The sequence below is a fragment of the Saimiri boliviensis genome, chromosome 14, assembly GCF_048565385.1.
Source record: "Saimiri boliviensis isolate mSaiBol1 chromosome 14, mSaiBol1.pri, whole genome shotgun sequence".
Taxonomy (NCBI): domain Eukaryota; kingdom Metazoa; phylum Chordata; class Mammalia; order Primates; family Cebidae; genus Saimiri; species Saimiri boliviensis.
The window spans coordinates 64,236,178-64,255,243 of record NC_133462.1 but is presented as its reverse complement, the minus strand read 5'-3'; the positions used below and the strand labels follow the sequence as shown (position 1 = coordinate 64,255,243).

Sequence of the window (19,066 nt, the reverse complement as noted above, 5' to 3'; positions counted from 1 at the left end):
GAAAATGAGGAGATCAATACCTACTACAAAAGGTGACTGTGAAAACTAAATAAAATAATATATTAAAAAGCCTTTAGAAGAATGCCTGGTGTAGAACAGGTAGTATTATGCCTCTGCTGGGAAGGTTTGTTTTAACTAGAACCACAGGAGTTTAAAGAGTGCTATAGGTCACTGATATCTTCAAGGACAAACTGGTGACTTCAGATACCCTGCTATTATTAGTTTACTCTTTAGGTGTTTCTGTTTCCTCTACCAGCTTGGCAAACTCCTTGAGGGCATGAACTCTGTCTTCTGTTCCATTTTACCCTCCATTGTTCCTTTGCAGGGTAAGCTCCCAATCCGTGATTGATTCTGCTGATTGGTGAGAGTGACTGTGTCTTTTCCTCGTTGAGCCAGCACAGTCAGTTTGAACCAGTGTAGTGGGCAGCTGGCCTGGTAGCCTAGCTCTCCTCCCTCCATGACAGCCTTCCAGAAGGAACTCTTCCTGGAAGGCGGAGCACAGCGGCCCTCAGCAGCAAGTGGAAGCTTTGTGTGCAACACAGAGCCAGCCAAATTCTTGGGACTGGAAATTGTCACCTATTTCAGTTTGCAGGCTTAAAAAAACATCCCCATTGAAGCTGACCCAGAGCCTCCTATAGTATGTGCCAGAGCTAACAAAATGTAGAGGTGCACGTCTGTTTTAGGGACTCCTCCCTTCAGGAAGGCCTGCTTCCTGAGAGGGCCTGAAAGTCACACACCCGGGCTTCCCTTTCTGATGTGTCCTGAGGCTAGAACCCCAGACAAATAAATGGAATGAAGTAATGTAGTCAGTGAAGTCGTTGGTCCTTCTCACCCCTTCTGTCTCCTCTGAACCTGTCTACTGATCTACCTCGGCCACTAAACATGGGCCTTTAAGGCCTAATTGCCCAGCAGCTGCCAAGACCCTGGCTTCACAGTAGCTGGAGAGAGGCTCAGCTAAACGGGACAACTAGAGAGGAAGGAGATCCTGAGGAGCAGCAATTCTGGAGCTAAAGGTGTCAGAACACAGAGATTCGAACTTTTTTTTTTTTAAACATGCCTCTGTCCCATTTATTAGACTGGGAGAGTTGCATATTAACATGCATACTAATAATATTAAACGCTAAAACATAGCACATACCATCTGCCGATTACTATGCCACATGTTTTACACATATTAACTCACTGAATCATTATCAAAAACCACTGAAGTAGATAGTGTCATTACCTCTATTTTACAGATGAAGAAACTGAGGCACAGTAATTTGTTTAAGGTCTCACAGCTACTAAATGGCACACCAGGACATGCACATAACTCTATTGCTATGGTTTGCAACTGTCCCCTTTGAAACTTACGTTGAAAGTCACTCCCCAGTGAAACTCTATCAGGAGGTGGAGCATTTAAGAGGTGACTGAATCATGAGGGTTCTGCCCTCATGATTGGATTGACTAGTCCATTCACAGGTTAATGGGTTAATAGGTTCATTGTGTGAGTGGGTTAGTTACAAGAGTGGTTCTGTTATAAAAAGCCAGGTTGATTCTCTCTCATGAACCCCTCACCACGTGATGTCCCAAGCTACCCTGGGACTCTGCAGAGAGTCCCCACAACAAGAAGGCCCTGACTAGATGGAGTCCTTTGTCCCTGGACTTTTCAGCCTCCAGAACTATAAGAAATACATTCCTTTAAAAAAATTACCTAGTCTCAAGTATTTAGTTATAGCAAAAGAAATCAAACTAAGACACCGACTAGAAAGCTTTTTCAAATCTAAATGTGATCTTCTATACATGTGGAGATTCAATTCTCATAGTAACTCTCTAAGCTATGTTAATGTGGTCTCATTTTACATATGAGAAAACTGATGGGCAGAGAAGTTAAATATGTTCAAGTCCCATAATCAACAAGTGGTGAATATCAAGCCAGGCCTGTGTGGATCTACCACACCCTGACGCAAAGAGGAGACATTGCAAAAGAACAGGAAAACGCTTAGTGGGCTTAGGAAAGGAGGCCACTAAACCACAACCGGGAATATGCTACCCTGCTGGAGGCAGCACCCAGGCACAGCAAAGGGTGGAGGCTCCGGAACCAATCTGATCACCTGCCCGGTTGCAACTTTCAAATCACACCAATTAGCCAGATTGGTGAGCTGATTTAAATCCGATAGGGGCAGATTTCTAAACACCTTTTAGAAAGGTAAACCTGGCAATGCTTAAAAACTGGCTCTAAATGCAGACAAATCTCAAGTCGAAAAACCTCCAAGCTTTACACGCTGCTCACTTTCTAAGCCATCTAATTTTTTTTCTTTTCTTCTCTCCTTCCCGGTTAGGATAATTAAAATCTTAGAATCATAGACCTGGAAGGAACTTTAGAGATGACTTAGTGCCTCTCTGCTTGCTTTAAGGCTACTTACAGCAACAGTTACCTCCCTCTGTATGTTTAAACCTTTTCTCCCTGACAGAAGAAGGTATGCCCTTGTGAATGGGGCTGAGTGATCAGCTAGTGACAGAGCTATTTTAAGACACCTGCCTGGAATCTCACAATGGAGGCTAATGCAGAAGCTGCCTCCTTAAAGATGGCTTTGTCTACCAACCCCCCACTACCACCACCACCAGCCCAGGTCCTCACCAGGGAGGGCCAGAGGGTCTTCTCTGCCTTTTCCAAACCTGAAGGAGTACTTGGAAGGGTCACCAGGAATACAGAAAGAATAGGCTCTATTAAGGAACTCACATGTAGATAATAACAGTAAGACAAGGTTGTGTTAACAGACTCTTGTAAAGAGTTTTATATGAGCACCCAACCCAAAAACTACCAGTGCCTGCAGGGATCCAGAAACCTCACCAAGGAGGATGCCCAGGGAAGGAACTGAGGCCCAGGGAAGCTGCAGGCCCAGGAGGTTTCTCCACTGAAGGCAGGCAGCACTGGTTTTGCAACCTGACTTTCCCCTTGCTAGCGTGGGTACCTTGACACACCTTGGCATTCCCAGCCTTTATTTTAATTGTGCAGCTGTCTGATTGGGTGGCTCTCTACACTAAAATGGAAATGATAACGACTACAAAATTGAAATACACTGTAGACAGATTATTTATCACCACCATCAAGCACTCACTGATTACCCAGCTCCTTTTAAATTAAGTGAGTTTGACCAATGGAGTGGAGGCATAGACCGAACTCAGCATCTCTGGGTCCCTCCCGACTGTAGCTAAGTTCCCAGCCATGGTACTGTTGAGGCCCTAAGTTCCCATGGTCAAGATCTGACTATGGCACCCACAGGCACATCAGGACAACAATAATCTTAGTCCCACACCAGTTATTTCTCAACAGAAGCTAACACCTTACATTGGTTGTCTGCTAAGCATCAGGCACTCTGATGAGTGCTATATACATGTTATATATATACAATGAATCAGGTACATTAGTATGACTATTTCATAGATGAGGACATTTAAAAGATTAGGTCATTTGCCCAAGGTTCCCCGACTGAACCATGAACTCCAGGAGAGTAAGGACTGCTTTGTTTCTGATGCCTCCCTCAGACCCAGAACAGTGCTAGACACAGGGAAGATGTTCAATAAAAAAAAAAAAAAATCCCTAAATGGATGAGTGAACAAGTACTACATACTGGAGCAAAGAGGAATGTGTTCTCCAGAAAGGGAATGGGAAATATAAATGGCCAAGCAGAGAGGAAGGTATTCTCTAGGCTAACTAGAAGAGCCGTGATATCTACAGCTCTTTTAACCTTCCCTTTCTCCGGGTAGGTTTCCCATTGAGTATTTTCAATGGGAAATATCTAACTGCTCTGTGGGTGTACATGGCTGGTTGCTAATTTTGGAACACTTGTGAATCCTGGGCCCAGAGTCATGACCAATACTGGTGAGTCATACTCCTCACAGAGTTCCCTACACACTGGCTGTCAGAAAAAAAAAAAAAAAAAGATGGGGGTCGCAAAACAGAAGTTGCCATCTTGTCCCCTGCCATAGCTGTCTCATTTTACCTTCTGAAATGATGGAGGAAGTTCTGCTGAGGATGGGGTCAGGATAACAGCAGACTTTTGGATAATCCTGCACCCCCAGAAACCTGCAAAGTACAGGGGCCCTCTTGGTGGTCTCCTCCTGGATGCCTTGCTTTCTCCTGGAAGAATCCTCCCTTCTACCCCAGATACCACTGTGAACTGGTAAGTGGCAGAACCTTCTTTCTGGCAGGCAATGTCTACTGTGCCATCCTAGGCAGGTATAATACATAAAACAGTCCAGCACAGTGGCTCACACTGGTAATCCCAGCACTTTAGGAGGCCGAGGCAGGTGGATTATGAGGTCAGGAGTTCAACACCAGCCTGACCAATATGGTGAAACTCCATCTCTACCAAAAATACAAAAAGAAAATTGGCCGGGCGCGGTGGCTCAAGCCTGTAATTCCAGCACTTTGGGAGGCCGAGGCGGGTGGATCACAAGGTCAAGAGATCAAGACCAGCCTGGTCAACATGGTGAAACCCTGTCTCTACTAAAAATATAAAAAATTGGCTGGGCATGGTGGCGCATGCCTGTAATCCCAGCTACTCAGGAGGCTGAGGCAGAAGAATTGCCTGAACCCAGGAGGCAGAGGTTGCGGTGAGCCGAGATCGCACCATTGCACTCCAGCCTGGGTAACAAGAGCGAAACTCCGTCTCAAAAAAAAAAAAAAAAAAAAAAGAAAAAAGAAAAGAAAATTAGCCAGGCCTGGTGGTGCACGCCTGTAATCCCAGCTATTTGGGAGGCTGAGGCAGGAGAATCGCTTGAACCCGGGAGGCAGAGGTTGCAGTGAGCCGAGATTGTGCCATTACACTCCAGCCTGGATGAGATAGCAAGATTCTTCCTCAAAAACAACAACAACAACAACAAAAACATAAAATAACCTGTCACTTGGGACCATTAGCCTCTTTAATAAAGGACAAATTTCATTCCATACTAGAGAGAAAGGTTTTAAAATACAAGTGTCCTGGAGAGAAGAAACCTGTTGACTTAAAGTCATACAAAGGTGCACAGACTTGACAGCAACCCTTTCCAGGGCAGAAAGAAGGCAGAGGGTTCAGGGGATAGAACTCTCAATCACAGGCTGTTGGGTACTTCAGATACAACCTGTGGAATCTCATTCAGGTTGAGGGTTATTCAGGCTCTTTTGCTGGGCCATGGTAGATGGCTAAGTCTTTGCTTCCAGGTTCTCTTGATCACGAGACATGTAGCGCCAGGGAGAAAAGAGAAAACCCAAACCAGGTCAGTGTTACCTGTGAATGACACCTTGATCAAGTTCTGAGAAGAGGAGTGATGATGCTGAAGGTTAAGTGGAGGTTTTCATTCCTCTTCAGATTTTGACTTTCATAACTCTGCCGTCTCTTTACTGTAGAGAACTGAGAAAGGATAATATTTGAGTGTGTGAGGAGCTTCCAGCTGCATAAGCAGATCATGAATGTTCCCAGGGCCAAGTCCTCAGCCAAGAGTGCCCCAGGAGTTTCATTCCTCCTGATCAACCTGGGTAACACAGGCATAAGAACACAGAGAGAATTGGTGCTCTTAAAAATAGATCTGACTTGGAAGTCTTTAGATAACTGAGGATTATGAGATGGGAGCGAGCTACTTTGCATCTCCATCTCTGTTAACAGGAGAACTTGACAAAATGGGCATGAAACTAAAGGGATTTGGGCTTGCTAAGTAAGAGCTTCTAAAAGGTAAGAAAGCTGCTCAAAAAGAGGATTGGCTTCTCTGTAGCAGGATGGACTCTTACTTGACTGGGATGGTCACTGAAATGCAGCCTACCTTGACATAGAGTAAATCCTTGTTCTTCAAAGTGTGGTCCCCAGATCAGTAGCAGCAGCATCAACTGGAAACTTGTTAAAGATGCTGAGACCCCACCCTGACCTCCTAAATAAGAATCTCCTTTCTACCAAAGTTCCCAGGTAAAATGCCTGAACCTTATGGACTGAGAAGTGCTGGGCTAAATGACCCTTGCAGATTCCTCCTGTGGTGGTTAACACTGAGTGTCAACTTGATTGGATTGAAGGATGCAAAGTACTGTTCCTGGGTGTGTCTGTGAGGGTGTTGCCAAAGGAGATTAACATTTGAGTCAGTGGACTGGACAAGGTGGACCCACCCTCAATCTGGGTGGGCACCATCTAATCAGCTGCCAGTGTGGCCAGAATAAAAGCAGGCAGAAGAACGGGAAAGGAATAGACTACTTTAGTCTCCCAGCCTACATCTTCCTCCCATGCTGGATGCTTCCTGCCCTCAAACATCAGACTCTAAGTTCTTCAGCTTTGGGACTTGGACTGGCTTCCTTCCTCCTCAGCTTGCAGCCAGCCTATTATGGGTTGTCATCTTGTAATCATGTGAGTCAATCCCCTTAATAAACTCCCCTTTATATATAAATCCATCCTATTAGTTCTGACCCTCTCGAGAACCCTGACTAACATATTTCCTACTTGAGGATTTCATGAGCTGCCCCTAGTTGAGAAGTGGTGCAGCCCCACTGGCAAGGAAAGCATGGCAGCTAAGAAGGTGCGAGGCAGGCTGGCATTCCCCTCTCAAGCCACAGCTCTCCACATGCCTGTTGCTACAGTACACCTTTCTCCTCAACCTCAAGGGTACCACAGCTCCAGGTCCTCTGAACACACAAGACTCCCTGCAGCAAATACCTGGAAGCCCCAGTAGCTTGTAGAGATTATCTATGCCTCCCTCAGACCCATAGAGGACTCCCAGAGCAAGGAGGGATGTAGGCAGTCCAGTGGTCTCTGCAGATCCTAGCTGTCCTCTCACTTGTAAGAGCTATCTGCATGCCTCCCTGCTCATTTATCTGGGGGTCACAGATGACAGGGAGTGCCCAATTTCTCATCTATTGAAAAATCATAAGGCAACTAATATATTTTTGCCAGAAGATTTTTAAAAAGTCATTTTTGCATGCATTATTCATAAATACCAATGAGAAAAAGAACATCCAAAACTAACACAGAGAGTAAGGGGTCTCAAGACATGGTCAACAACCCTGTTGACTAAGAGGATCTAGCTCACAGACACACACACACACAGTGTGTTCACCCAGCTGCTGATATTAACTACTGCTTTAGTCACCTCAGGCTGCTGTAACACAATACCAGAGACTGGGTGGCTCAAACAACAGATAGCAATTTTCTTACAGTTCTGGAGGTGTCTTGCAGCCCAAGATCAAAGTGCCAGCAGATGTGATGCTTGGTCAGGCCTCTCTTCCTGGCCTGCAGACGGCTGACTTCTTGGTATGTCCTTGCATGGACTTTCCTTGGTGGTACCCATGGAGAGACAGAAAGCAAGCAAGCTCTGGGCTCTCTTCCTGTTCTTATAAGGGCACTAATCCAATCATGGGGCTCTGCCCTCAGAACCTCAACTATTAATAGTATCACCAGGCTGGGGATTAGGACTTGAACTTATGAAGTTTGGAGGGACACAAACATTCATTCCATAATAACAACCAAGGTAGTAGACTTCAGAGTGATTGTTTTCTAATCCATATTTTCCCCCTCAAATCATGTGTTCTTGGCTAATACTAATATTGAGTGCCCTAAGACTACATGTTAGAGAAATAGAAAATTTTAGATCATCTATCTTCATAATAACTAGTAGTGCTGTAGAAATGCAGTTCATCATTCTCTAAAGTCTCTCTATTCTACCATTTCTGGTGGGCTGTGGTCCTGTGGTCAGGTCAAATAGAAGCTGCACTTAATATTTATTCACAATAAGGACAGCAGTTGAGATCAGGGCTCTACAGTTGGAATGACTGGGTTCAAATGTGATTCCATGACTTCCTACCTGTGACCTTTCCAAACTTTGATTTCCCATCTATAAAATGGAGGGAATTATAGTGCCTTCTATCATTGTATATCATTATATAATTGTGAGGGTTAAGTAATACACGAAAAGCCCTGCTACAGGGTAGACACTAAATACACAGCGACTATTACTATTGCTGCAGTTGGTATCATTGGTAAAGTTACGTTGTTCTAGTTCATATGTGCTCTTTCTACTGTCAGGCCAAGATTTACAAGGAGCAGGGATTAAGAATCCCTCAACAGACTTCCTCTCATCTTCTTGAGGTTACAAAACCTTCTGCTTCAAGTAACTCAGGGAGCTGCCAATGTAAGGCTCTGCTCTTGAGGGGGCATAAGAACTGTTGTGGCCTCTTGCCTGTCTACTGCCCCCAAAACTCCTCCAAAGTCCTGGGCACCTAGTAAAACCTGCAGCACAAGTTAGGTCTTTTTTTTAGGGAAGCCAAGAGTCCTCTTCTTCCTCCCCAAGCCTCATTGCCCCACTCTGGTGAGCAGCGATCTTTACTCACACTTTGACTACCCACTGCCCATTTCCCCTTACATGACTCTTCACCCCTGAGCACATATATGTCCTGCACTGGCCTTCAAGAGTGATCTTTCACTTCAGCTTTCATTTCTTCCAGGATTCCCTAGGATCAACCATCTGAGCACGTACCTTGAAATGTCCCCAAATTTCAGAGGTAAGTCACTGGTACTTTCCCAGTGTGGTAGGCATCATTACTGCCCTGCCCCTGTGGGCCTAACCATATCCGTGACATCAAAATGTGGTGTCATAAATGTGGTGTCATATCTCATGGAAGACCCACACCCCCAGAGTCCTTCATCCCATTCCCTTTATCCAGTGCTCTTAAATGTCTTGGCCTGCCAGGTAAAGGCCTATAAAAGGCCTGCTCCTCTTTCAGCCACTCCCAATCAATCTGCCAATTATCTCTTCCAGGAAGCTTCCTGCTTTCTCTCCCAAGCTAAGCTGGATTAGGGATCCCTACATTGAGCTCACCCTGTACTTACCTCTATTGTTAACCTCTGTATTGGAATGATCTGTGTCTCCATCTGCCTCCCACACTAAACTGAGTTCCAGGAGGGGTGAGGCCATGTGTTTTTCATCTCTATATCTCCAGCATTTAGACTGTGCCTAATATATAGTAAGCATGCAGTACATATTGAAAGAAAGAAAGAAAGGTGTGGGGGGAAGGAGAAGGGAAAGATAGAAAGCAAGGAAGAAAAAAAGAAAGAGAAAAGGGGGAAGGAAGAACAAGGAAAGAATAAAAGTCATAGGAAGGGCGCCGGGCATGGTGACTCAAGCCTGTAATCCTAGCGTTTTGGGAGGCTGAGGTGGGTGGATCACAAGGTCAGGAGTTCAAGACCAGCCTGGCCAATATGGTGAAACCCCATCTCTACTAAAATACAAAAAGTAGCCTGGTGTGGTGGCATGTGCCTATAGTCCCAGCTACTTGGGAGGCTGAGGCAAAAGAACTGCTTGAATCCAGGAGGCAGAGATTGCAGTGAGCCAAGATTGTACCACTGTACTCCAGCCTGGGTGACAGAACAAGACTCCATCTCAAAAAAAAAAAAAAAAAAAAGAAGCCATAGGAAGAAGGAAATAATGAGAATAGGCTGGATCTAATTCTGTAATAATTCCCAAAGGCCCTGAACAGTGCAGTTAAAGCCCATCCTCCTCTATATTTAATCTTCTAACATCTCCTTCTCTGTTATTAGTATAAACACAGAAAAAGTTTATATGGGACCATTAAAATCATTGGCCAAATAATCATGATGGTTCCTGGAGCCCTAGGCCATCAGAAACCCCTATAAAGTCCTCTGTACTGACAGCAGGGCATAAAACCATCATCAAACACAAACATTGAACCTTTTCCTGGTCACAGATACATGCTTTACTCAATGGCCAAGGTCAGTCACTTCTTGTGTACATGAACCCTCCCCGGCCCGGCCCACCCCAGCTGACAAACATTTCCACACACATCCAAGGAGAATGGGAGAGAGACCAAAAAGCTCTTAGGAATTCAGTGTCACCTTACAGGTATCACCACAAATGGAGAGGGGCAGGAACCCAGAAAGGCAAAACAAAACAACCGGATAATCAAGAAAGTATCCACGTATGTACACACACACCTACTCAACAGTTTAACTTCCCTAATAATGTTTTGCTCTGATTAATAATTAAATGACCTGTGTATTTTGAATAAAAGCCAACTACTTCTCAGCGAGGAGAAGTGGTAGAGAAGCGTATCACCGAGGTCAGCCTGGGATGAAAATGAGCCAGTCCACCATACAGAAAGCTTCTTGCATTCCTTCCCTGTATCTTCTTAACATTTTTAACTCAAATTTACTTAATTCAAAATTTTAAGTCAGAATTTTAGAGATTAGAGATGAGGTGTGGAGAAAGTTCACTTTACCAACTTTGGTCTATTCCAGTCAATTCAGTCATTGTTCTTTCCACATAGAATTGAAGCAATAGTTTAACCCTGAAGCCTGAGCTAAACTCTGTTGGCTGTGTTTAGAAGACAGCTCTCCTTGGCTTTGTGGGCTAACCCCCACGGGTCCTCTCTCGCCCCCTTATGGATACCATGCCATCCCTCTGAACATAGTATACATTCCTCATGATGCATTGTGGTCAGGAATTTAATTACTGACCACAAATTATATGGGAATTGCCTTTCAGGGAATTGGGAAAATGAGTGTGATTGCAGGAAAAGATAATCTATTATAGACTACTTTGAAAATCATGTCAGATGTTAATCTTGTATATGGGAAGAGAGGGAAAGATTAAGTTAGAATCAGCAGTAGGTCGGAGGGATGCCAACTAGTGCTCAGGTAAGGAGGGTGGGAAAGAGGGAAAGGAGCATGTGAAGGAAGAAGGCATATGTGGACAAAAGGCACATGCCACAAGGAATCATCCTCCCCAAATCGTAGGAGGGCAGGTGCTTCCCAGGAGGGCACCGTGTCACTCTGCAGGCGCCCACGAGGCATGGAAGCAGGTGCCTGCCCGTGCCTGCCTCTTTCCCATTCTCCTTTTCTGTCTTCCTTCTTCTCTCCCTGCCTCCTTTCCTTCCATCCACTTTTATTGACCACCTGTGTGTTAGGCGCTGTGGAGGTGGTGGAAATAAAAAAATAACAGACAAGTCTCTAATGTCCAGTCATTAAGCAGTAAAGCTAGTAACCAACCAGTTCAGCAAGACAACTATACAATCATATCACAGGGCCTGTGTTAATCAACGTGGCGGGGCCCCGTGTGCCTCAGCAGAGGTCGTGGCCATTTCCACCTGGGAGTCAACAGTTGATTTCAGGAACAACGTTGTTCTCAAAATTTCCTCACACCTATAGCTGTAGAATAAAAAAGAGCAGAGACGTGACAGCCAAATGCAATATAAGACTTTTGATTGGATCTTGTTTGGAAAAAAAACATTTGTTAGAGTGGTATAATGGACTTCAGAGACTCAGAAGAGGGAGGACAAGAGAGGTATGGGATAAAAAACTACACACTGGGTACAATGTACACAACTTGGGTGACGGGTGCGTGAAAATCTCAGATGTTACCACTATACAATTCATCCGTGTAACCAAAAACCATTTGTACCCCAAAAGCTACTGACATTTTTAAACACACACACACACACACACACACACACACACACAACATCTGTTAGAAGACATATTGAGAAACACTTTGGAAAATTTTATATGATTTAGGATTTGGGAACCAGGGGATATTAGGTAATTATCATTAGTTTTCTTAAGTGTAGCAGAGTCACTGTGAGTATATAGGAGGATGTCCTTATTTTCAAGAGTTGTATGTTGAAGTATTTAGGGATGACATCTGTGTCTTACATTGAAAGAGTTTAGGAAAAATATATATTTGGTAAAATGTATACAACTGTAGATTCCAGATAAGGGATTTCAGTGTCAAATTGTACTATTCTTTCAACTTTTCTCCACATTTGAAATTTTTTTAAATAAAAAATGTGAATAAAAAACTATCTCCACTTGCTACCTATTGCAATAAGGCTCTTGGTAGAGTAAAGCCTTCTGTGTGTCAATTAGCTAACAAATAATCCTAACTAACATTTATCATGTGCCAGGCAATGCTGAGAGCTAACATGCATTCACTGCATTATGAGCTTTTCTTTACAGAGGGAAACCGAGGCTTGGCAAGTTCTTACCCCAAGACACACAGATAGTAACTGTCAAGGCCAGATCCCAGCCTGGCTTTGATCTTAACTGCCACCCTCTACTGACAGCCTCCCAGAAAAAATGTCCGGGTGAAGTAGTGGTAACAGAAATCATGGCCATGAAGGGCAATCTGTCAACTTGTGAGTGCAAACAACCATTCTAAGAGCCTTTCTTGCTTTGATAGGGAGAAAAATGGCTTCGGGGGCTGACAGAGAAGAGGCCATCAGTAAGTGGGGAAAGGGCATGGAAAGAGGAAGTGGGGAAGGGAAATGGCCTCACCTTATGGACCTGCAGCTCTGTGGGGTGAATTAAAGCTGTAAAGCAGGTATTTCTGACTGGAGCAGCAGACAAATGTTTTCTGTTTAGTAGAAAAGTTACTGCAATCAATGCTGCTCCACATCACTAACGAAGGCTGAAAAAAACCCAGCTGAAAGGTATAGTGTGCTTTCTTCCAGAGGGTTGCTTAAGCAAGGTCTCATTGTGCCTGAAGTCTTTATTACTGACTAGCCATTCAGGACGTGCAGTGTGATTGAAGAGAGCAGGGCTGGGCTGCATTGAGTCAGCCATATCCCTTACTCAGTCACCTGTAGGACAGGGCCAGAGAGAGTGGAGGGCAGGGTGTGCCCAGCCAATTGGCCTCTATAGGAATTTCAACCATGACCTCCACCTTATTTGCTCTCTGCTCCAGTCTCCTGACTAACCAGCCAGTGCACGGCACAGCTTGAGTTCCACAGCCAGCCTGGCAGGACCACCATGTAATAGTGCAGGGTCATGTTGTATTTTGCTTTTGGTGTATAAAATGCAAGAACTGGAGAAATCATGTAACAAGTCAGGAGGAGGCACACATTCCAAGCGCCAGCCTTCCCAAATTCAGAACAAAAGCCACTCCTTCAGTGCCCTTTCCTTACAGAGCAGCTTTTCCTGTGAGGAGAGCGTTATAACATCCCGGCTTAGTGGAGTGTTCTGAGTTGTTGGGGTTAACCATCTAGGCAGTGGGTGAAGGGTCCCGTTATGCAGAATGTGGAGACTGCCTCTGAGATGTTTTTAAAACAAACACAATTGTGCCAGCTGATCTCAGTACACATTTCTAGAAAATTCGCAGCCTGTGACATCACAGACCTTCCCTTCAGCCTTGGACCAGCAACAACACACTCTGAAACAGGTCTCAGAAGACGAAAAGCTGAAATAACCCACGTTTCTTGCTACACAGAATCCACTCTGAAAGGAAAAGGAAATTTTACCCGAACTTCAGAAAGCTGCAGAAGTGATACCCATTTTCACAATCCCAGAAGGAAAGTTGCATCTGAGAGGAATAAAAACAGAGCAATAGAAACGTCTTTGTTAAAATAAATGGCTTTCACAGGGCATTTTCTCTAAAGGTCGCCCTTACCTCAAATAGTACTCCTGCCTCCAATCCATCTTGCACACCACACAGCTGTGGGCATCCTGTGAGCTGCTGCCATGTCCTTGCCTAAAAGCCTCAGTGCCCCTACCTCCAACCAACTCACCCGCCCCACAACTGGTCCTCCTTTCTCTGGCTTCTGGAGCAATAAGACTCCCTTCTCCCAGTGAGGGACCTTTCTGAAAGGTAAGCATGAACCCACTCTTCTCTTGCTCAAAAATAGTGGCCTGCTCTCGATTTCCTACAGCATAGAAAGGCACACTTTGGCGGGCACGCCTGCAATCCCAGCACTTTGGGAAGCCAAGGTGGGTGGATCCTGAGGTCAGGAGATGGAGACCATTCTGGCCAACATGGTGAGACCCAATCTCTACTAAAAATACAAAAATTAGCTAGGTGTAGTGGCATGCACCTGTAGTCCCAGCTACTGGGGAGGCTGAGGCAGGAGAATCACTTGAACCCTGGAGGCGGAGGTTGCAGTGAGCCGAGATTGTGCCACTGAACTCCAGTCTGGTAACAGAGCAAGACTTTGTCTCAAAAAAAAAAAAAAAAAAAAAATAGCCAGGCGTGGTGGTGTGCACCTGTAACCCCAGCTACTTGGGAGACTGTAATCCCAGCTACTTGGGAGGCTGAGGCAGGAGAATCACTTGATGACTTGGACCCAGGAGGCAGAGGTTGTAGTGAGCTGAGAACGTGCCATTGCACTCCAGGCTCAAAAAAAAAAAAAAAAGACAGAAAGAAAGAAAAGAATTATACACTTTATTTGGCACCTGGGCATGGGTATCAGCAGCCTTCCTCCCAGTCACACAGACTCCTCTGAATGCTCGCCCTGTCTTTCCTGTGTGACATCTACCTGTGCCTTTGCACTCACTGTCCCCCATGTTTAAAATGCTCTTCCTCCAAGTCCACAGAGAAAAAGTAGGCTTCAAGACTTAGCCCAAATGCCACCTCCTCAGTGGAGCCCTCCAGAAGTTTCTTTCTCTCTCTCTCTGTCTCTCCACACACACCCTGCTCACCTCCCCAGCCACACAGGTATCACTCCTTTTTTCGGGGCTCTGTTCTGTTCACTGTTCACAGGTCTACCTCCCACACTAGTCTGTGAGCACTCCCTTGGGGGGAGAACCCATAAAGTGCTCCATCTTTGTGTTCCCAGTTCTTAGCACAGTGCCTGGCACCCTGTATGTGCTTCATAGTCTAAATCCCCCAACCAGCAAGGCCAAATTCTGCATTTTCCAAGTTATCCTCAACACTCCATAGGAAAGAGTTCTGCTACCACACAACAATGTATTCTATATTGCCCATAAATTATTACATTTCTCTCCTCCTGGAGATACACACACACACACACACACATATACACATACATACGCACGTATTTTTGTGTATATATATAGCATATTCTAGGATGTAGGCTGGGCACAGTGGCTCATGCCTATATTCCTAACACTTTGAGAGGGCATGGCAGGAGGATCACTGGAGCCCAGGACTTCAAGACCAGCTTGGATGACATAGCGACACCTGCCTCGACAAAACATTTCTTAAAAATTAGCTGGGTGCAGTGGCGTGCACCTGTAGTCTCAAACACTTGGGAGGCTAAGGTGGGAGGATCGTGTAAGCCCAGGAGCTTGGGGCTTCAGTGAACCACGATTGTGCCATTGCACTCCAGCCTGGGTGACAGAACAAAACCCTGCCTCTAAAAAATTTTCTAATTACCAAATTTTAAAAGTTTTGTCCTACTAAACTATAATATGCTTTAGGGAAGTCACTTTTTAAAATTCTGTCCCACCCTTCCACCAATCCTTGGATGTTGTTTTGGATTAATTAATGATTAACTAATTTGTTGACTGACCCTTTAAGATACCAACATCCATTGTTTTAAAATCTGTTAGTTTATGGAAAAAATGTTAGCCTAAAGACTAACTCCATTTGTACCTCATACAGAAGCCTAGAGTTTCCGTAAGGTTTAGGTTGTATATTCAGAAGTTGCAGGAACACAGTGGCCTAACAGGATACAAAGTCCTGGCACTGTGCCTGGCCACCTTCCCTGTTGTCTGTCCTCTTGCTTGGCCTCTTCTCAGGCTGGGCTCTGCTCTCCCTTCCCAGAGCCAAAGGATTCAGAGGCCACCCAAGATTTACACATCGAATTCCTCTCCAATTTTCTTGCCATGACCCTTATGGAGTCTGGCTCTCTGCTGTTGCAGTAATTTTTTTTTTTTTCTTTTTAAGACTGAGTCTCGCTCTATTGCCCAGGCTGGAGTAAAATGGCGCAATCTCAGCTCACTGCAACCTCCACCTCCTGGGTTCAAGTGATTCTCCTGCCTCAGCCTCCTGAGTAGCTGGGATTACAGGTGCATACCACCACACCCAGCTAATTTTTGTATTTTTAGTGGAGACAGGGTTTCGCCATGTTGACTAGCGTGTTGCAGTAATACTGATCCTTCATCAACAGGATCTGCAGCTCTCTAACCTGCCATGGTTCAATGGCTCTAAAGGGGAAAATTAATATACATTGCTTCTTCCAAAGTGACCTTGGAGAAACTCCCGCCCTCGCCCCAAACCATCACCTGTTGTCACTACTTCAGAAATTCTAAGATGAGATTGGGGAAGATAAAGGATAAGTGAAAAATTCTCCCTTGACTTCCACCTGCCACTTGTTATCACCAGCTACTGGAAGAGTCCAGTGGCCTAGAAGGCCTTCAGCTGGGATGGTGTTCTTTCTTTCTTTCTTTCTTTGTTTTTTTTGGTTGAGACAGAGTTTTGCTCTGTCACCCAGGCTGGAGTGCAGTGGCATGATCTCAGCTCACTGAAACCTCTGCCTCCCGGGTTCAAGCAATTCTCCTGCCTCAGCCTCCTGAATAGCTGGGATTATAGGCACATGCTGCCACTCCCGGCTAATTTTTGTATTTTTAGTAGAGATGGAGTTATATATACCATTTTGGTCAGGTTGGTCTCGAACTCCTGACCTTATGATCCGCCCACCTGGACGTCCCAGAGTGCTGGGATTAGAGGCGTGAGCCACCGCGTCCAGCTTTGGATGGTGGTATTCTAGGCAATGTCTCCAGGCTGCTGAGTAGAGCAGTTTCAGCATGGCCTCTGGGTTGAAGCCAAAGGAAAGCAGCTGGTGTCTTTATCCATGACCCTCCTTCCATCTCCATGACCCTGCATTATCCTCCCATGGCCATCCTGCCACAAACACCCCCTCAGAGGCCTTAGCAGAGGGCCAAGAATTTGTTAGTTGAAGGAGAAAACTTGTTTTAATGTCAAACCGACATTCCTAAGGGCTCCTGCAGCCTCCCCTACTGGAATCCTTCAGCTCTTGGGCTTGAGTGTTGGTGAGATGGGAATCTAAGTCTGTGCAGCTATGCAGAGTCAAGGAGTTGCCAGGTGTTAAGGACATGAGGACAGAGATGGACACACATGGGCCAGGCCAGCCTGAGCAGGCTGTAAAAAGTCCTGGCATTGTGCCCCAGCCACCTTCCCCATTGTCTTTCTTAACAACCATATAATCACTGTTAATCCATGGTGGCCCAAATCTAATTCAAGATCCTGAGAACTCCTTCAAAGGGGAGGAGCTAAGCAGGTACCAGCGTCTCAGGGGTTTCAACAGCAGGGATTAGAAGTCAGACTGGGAAGCCGGGCGCGGTGGCTCAAGCCTGTAATCCCAGCACTTTGGGAGGCCGAGGCGGGTGGATCACGAGGTCGAGAGATCGAGATCATCCTGGTCAATATGGTGAAACCCCGTCTCTACTAAAAATACAAAACATTAGCTGGGCATGGTGGTGCATGCCTGTAATCCCAGCTACTCGGGAGGCTGTGGCAGGAGAATTGCTTCAACTCAGGAGGCGGAGGTTGCGGTGAGCCAAGATTGCGCCATTGCACTCCAGCCTGGGTAACAAGAGCGAAACTCCGTCTCAAAAAAAAAAAAAAAAGTCAGACTGGGAATGTCTGAGTTTTGGGGCAGGAAATAAAATACTGAATCTTTGGTGAGAAATGCTGAATTATTGGGCAGGTGCTTGGTCAAAGCAGAATATCATAAAGCAGATTGGGAACAAGGAATGAGGATGCTGAAGTCAAACCATGCTTACTAGCTGCAGAACTACCTTGTTGATGGGCTACAGGCTGAGAGTATCTCCTTCCTCCTACCTGGATCCAGGTCTGCCCCTAGACCTGGAGGCACACCTGACTTCACAGGTGGAGTCCTCCCTATGCTGGAGGTCAGCACCTTAAGGACTGGAACCAAGCCTGGCACACTCTCCACTCAGTGAGTGCCTGATACATGTAGGCACTGGATGAACACTGACTCAGCAAATGACCGTTGTGTACGTTTTTGGGGAGCTGGATCAGGATGCCAGGCACAGCCTCTCTTCCCTAGAAGAGCAGTCAGCTCATCCTGCAGGTTTCACCATAACTAGATATCTGCCTGGACCCATACAGCTCTAGCTTCTGAATTTATCTTGTTTTAACAAACACATCATGCTTGCCACGTGCAGCAAATATAAACCAATTTAATTTTTAACAATCCTTTGAGATAGGTACCTTTACTAACCCCATTTGATAGATGAGAAAACAGGCACAGAGAGGTCAAGTAACTGACCACGGTTACACAGTGATAGAGCCTGGTTATGACCCAAGGCATTCTGGCTCTAGAGTCTGTACTCACAGAGACAAGCATAAAGGTCAGAGGGTCCAAGCCTACCACTATCCACGGTTTAGAATTATGCAGTGTGGATCTATATGACCCTCTAAAAGTCATTCACCATCCCTAGGCATCCTGACAAGTCTGAGATGCTGGTGGTGACTACAAGATATGGAAACAATTCCCACTGCCTTTGCTTGTCTCTGAAATGCAAATGAGACATGCATTGGTAGAGCATTACCTTGTAGGAAAACTCCCTGGGGACTTCTAGATTTGGCCACCCATTGCACAGGGTCAGTTTCATAAAGGCAGGCATGGGTGGGTTGCGGTCGCTTCCGCCTGTAATCCCAGCACTTTGAGAGTGTGAGATGGGTGGATCACCTGAGGTCAGGAGTTTGAGACCAGCCTGGCCAACTTGGTAAAATCCCATCTCTTCTAAAAATTCAAAAATTAGCCGGGCAGGGTGGTGGACACCTGTAATCCCAGCTACTTGGGAAGCTGAGGCGGGAGAATTGCTTGAGCCTGGGAGGCGGAGGTTGCAGTGAGCTGAGATCGCGCCATTGCACTCCAGACTGGCAACAGAGTGAGACTCCGTCCCCACCAAAAAAACAAACAAAATCACAAAGGCAGGCATGTAACCTGTGCAATCACACAGGTCTCTGTGCTTTGAAGGGTCCTGTGCTTGGTTCAATGTGCTGCTATTGCCATCTTGAAATTCCTAATAATTTTTGAACAAGGGCTCTGAGATTTTTATCTTGCATTGGGCCCTATAAATTAGGTCCTGCCTATGCTTGTATGTTGTCCATTAGGTTCATCCTGATTTCCTTTCTCTTGCCCTCCCTCTCTAGCCCACAGGAATCAGCCTCTTATAATCTCTGTAAATTCTTGACATTCTTAGGTGTTAGGAGAGCATGCAGGTCAACTCCAGTTCTTAAGAGTCTCTTATTCTAATCTGTTTCTTCTGAAGCTGATTAGGAATTTTTTTCATAACATCTTAGGCTTCTGATACTCACCCCATCCCTCCCA

At 45.4% G+C, this 19,066-nt stretch overlaps 1 long non-coding RNA gene across 2 annotated transcripts; it reads left to right on the top strand.

Moving 5' to 3' along the window:
- Nucleotides 1-256: 256 nt before the first annotated feature.
- On the top strand, nt 257-13,372 carry LOC104651756 (uncharacterized). Of its 2 annotated transcripts, none has more exons than XR_012513538.1 (3): nt 257-326; nt 8,441-8,497; nt 13,136-13,372. It is a non-coding gene; the product is annotated as an uncharacterized LOC104651756 (long non-coding RNA). The 2 variants fall into 2 exon arrangements; XR_745182.2 differs by lacking the exon at nt 257-326 and adding an exon at nt 3,893-4,166.
- The last annotated feature ends 5,694 nt before the right edge of the window (nt 13,373-19,066 follow it).